This window comes from Alosa pseudoharengus, unplaced genomic scaffold, assembly GCF_046254945.1.
Source record: "Alosa pseudoharengus isolate Yale_2024_CS ecotype anadromous, Long Island Sound unplaced genomic scaffold, YU_APseudo_1.1 YU_APseudo_1.1_scf_9, whole genome shotgun sequence".
Taxonomy (NCBI): domain Eukaryota; kingdom Metazoa; phylum Chordata; class Actinopteri; order Clupeiformes; family Clupeidae; genus Alosa; species Alosa pseudoharengus.
In genome coordinates this window covers 4216615-4220214 of record NW_027468881.1, presented here as the reverse complement: position 1 = coordinate 4220214, position 3600 = coordinate 4216615, and positions in this window count along the sequence as shown.

Sequence of the window (3600 nt, the reverse complement as noted above, 5' to 3'; positions counted from 1 at the left end):
AGCCAGCCCATAGTTTAGGAGGGCGGTATAAGGTTAATAGAAGTACAGCTGGGTCAGCCTTCAGAGTGAGGGCAATGTACTCAAAGGAAGCGAATTCACCAAAGTTGACTCTAGTGCAACTATATTTGTTTGAGAGAATGGAGGCAATTCCACCACCTCGTTTGCCTTGTCTAATTGAGTGGAAGAAATTATAATTTGGGGGACAAGTTTCAACAAGAACAGCTTCGCTGTCTGAAGTCAGCCAGGTTTCAACAAGAAACAGAAAATCCAATTGTTTTTCACTAATAAAATCATTGATTGCAAAGGTTTTGGTAGTAAGTGCACCTATATTCAGTAAACCCATGTTAGCTGAAAATGCCTCTGGCTTTTGAGGAATATGCTGAGGTATGGAAAGAATATTTGTTAGGTTTCTAGTTTTAAATTTGTCTTTTCTTTTTACTATACGTTTGGTAGAAATCAACGTTGGAATAGAACTATAAGCATAAGTCATGCTATTGCATGAAGCAGCTTGATCTATGGTAGTAGTATTGTATGTTACCCTGCAGAAAACATTCTCAGACCCATCCACATGTATAATGCCATTCGAATCAATACCTGGGGGGCGTGAATCTGTAATATTTTCTACAGAATGTCAATGCCTCAGTGTGGACGCTATGTTGTCAGAGAGTAGCCTGGCTCCATGTTGGTTTGGGTGGAGACCATCACGCTTCAGCATACTGGGCCTCTCCCAGAACAAGCCCCAGTTGTTGACATAGGGGATGCTTAGGGAAGCGCAGTAGCGTTTGAGCCAGGTGTGGAGATCGAACAGTCTGGACCATCTCTCAGCACCTTTTCTGTAGGTAGGGAGAGGCCCAGAGATGACAAAGCGTTTTTCTGTGCCCATCAGGGTGGTGATGAGAGTTTTGTAGTTTTCCTGCAGTGCTACTGACTGCTTATCTCTGATGTCGTTTGTGCCCACGTGTACGATGATGTTGTTGACCTTGGTGTGGCAGGCCAGGATGCTTGGGAGTTTCTGCTGGATGTCAAGGACCTTGGCACCAGGGAAGCAGTAGACCTTGGAGGGACCGCTACATGATGGGGGAATGCAGAGGTCTCTAACCATGGAACTGCCGATGACCAGGGTGGAGGTTGATGAGGTCCGGGGAGGTGGGGGTCGGGGGGGCGCCGACTTTGAGGAGGGACCAGGATGGTTGTCTCGGGGCAGGAGGGGCTCCTCATCCTCGGTCAGAATGGCGTAGCGGTTTTCCAGTCGTATAGGTTGGGCTGGGCCTGAGTGCCGTCCGGACCGTCTGCCGTGCTTGTGATGCTTGCTTCTACGCCATGGCTCAGGCTGATGTGGAGTGGAGCTGGCCAGCAGAGCAGGCTTGGTTCTCAGCAGAGGCCGGGGAGAGGCAACAGGGACAGAAGTTGCATTAGTGCATGGCATGGTTAAAGTATTGGAGGACAGAGTGAAATCAGGGCATCTGGCATTAGTATGTGTAAGAGAGGTAACGTTACTTACGGAGAGAATGGTGTCGAGGAACTGTTCATCCTTCTCAATCTGATGGAGGGTCGCTATTCTGGCTTCGAGTTCCACTATCTTTTCGCTGAGAAGGACGCAGGAGTCGCAGCCTGGTGCACAGCTGAGGGGAGGCATCGTGTCGCGGCGAGGGCTCGTCGGTGTCAACTTTCTTTTAAACGTTTGTTTGCTAGTTGGCTAGCAACAGCGATATCGTGCAGTTCCTTGATAACTCGAACACAGGTAGCGGGTGAGTAATCTGAGATTACTCACTTGTATATTGAGTCACTAGTTTTGAGAGACGTTAGAAGGAATTTGATGCTTTCTTCTTCCAGATAGCGTTTCCTTGGCCCGGTATTATTTGCAGCCCTTGATGCTGGCTTAATCGTTTCGCGTTAACGTTTGACAGAAAAGTTTGGCGATCAAGGTTATAGAGTCCGATAATCCAAAGCCTCGAGCAACAACAGTTTATGGAACAGTTTGTTCACGAGATATAATCGGTAGCCAGTAAATCCGTAGAAAGTAGATAGTAACAAGGAGATTTTAAGATAGATAAGTTTGGAAGTTTAGGTAGTTACATACGGAGCACGCCGACCGCTAATATCGGCGGCCGATCCGATCCAAATATCGGATCGGGACATCCCTAGTATGTGGCATGTCATTGAGGTTATCAAGTGGGCACCCTCATTCACTGATGTTTCGTTAAGATAGGCCCACGACACCTCATGAAGGCTTAACAGTGAAACCAGCGTCCTGGAGACACTCCCCTCCATGCTGCCACCATATTAGCACATTGAAATATCCAATACCCAAAATACTCTTAACCAGCCCAGGCATGGTCTAGGTTGGCTAGGTTGGTCCGTCCCGTTGATGCGGACTGAACCATAACCATAAAAACCCTAGCCAACCACCATATTATTATATTTTTGTTTATGTTATATACATTTAAATCTGTTTATAAACATCTACATATCTTGTTCTATGCATTCTTCTGTATGATTGCTTTGAATAGGCAAATACCTTATGGCATGCCAATAAAGCACCTTTAAATTAGAATTTAAATTTGAAAAACAAAGAGAGAGAGAGAGAGAGAGAGAGAGATAAGAAAGAGAGTGTATGTTTGTGTGTGTGTGTGTGTCTGTCTGTGTGTGTGTGTGTGTGTGTGTGTGTGTATGTGTGCGTGTGTGCGTATGTGTGTGTGTGTTTGTGTGTGTGTGGAGGCCCACTGGGATGGAGTGACAGGTTGGGATGAAAGGCTGCATGATGTGATGTCACTTCTTTACAAGGGGAAAAAAGAAACACCCCCCCCCCCCCCCCCCCCCCCCACACACACACACACACACACACACACACACACTGCTGAGCAACAGGGCTGTCAGCAGAAGAATCTGGACTGAAATGAGAGAAAAAGGGAAAGGGAAAAAAGAGATGACACAGAGAGAGAGAGAGAGAGAGAGAGAGAGAGAGAGAGAGAGAGGCGAAGACAGGGTTAGAGAAAAAGGGAGGGGGGCAACTGACAGCACCAGTGGGCATACGCTAACAGGCTTAGCAGCAGAAGTAGGGCACCGCACACACACATACACACACACACACACACACACACACACACACATGATCCACAGCAGAGAGCAGAGTGTGAGGTCACCACACACTCTGCATCTCACAAACACACACACAGGCCTAAAACCCTGTAAGTGTAGGATTCAGAGCTAAATATAGAGTGCCACTGACCTTATTTCTGCAGGATCAGAAACTACTGCATATAAACATTCATACATAACATAAACACACGCACAAAACATAGATACACACACACACACAATGCACTAGACACACACACGAACACACACATGGCAGTGAATTATTGATGTGGTAGTACCCACCTTGGCAGAGGAGCTGTGGGATGATAAATGTGGATGTGGATGCTGTGTGTGTGTGTGTGTGTGTGTGTGCGGCTGTTGGAGTGAGTTGATGGTGCTGTGCTGACCAGTGCTCCCTCTGTTCATGTTGTGCCACTGCAACCTAAAATTCTGCCCGCAAGCAGACCCAGACCCAGAGATAGGCAGAGGAAGGGATGCATGGTGGGGGGGGGGGGGGGGGAG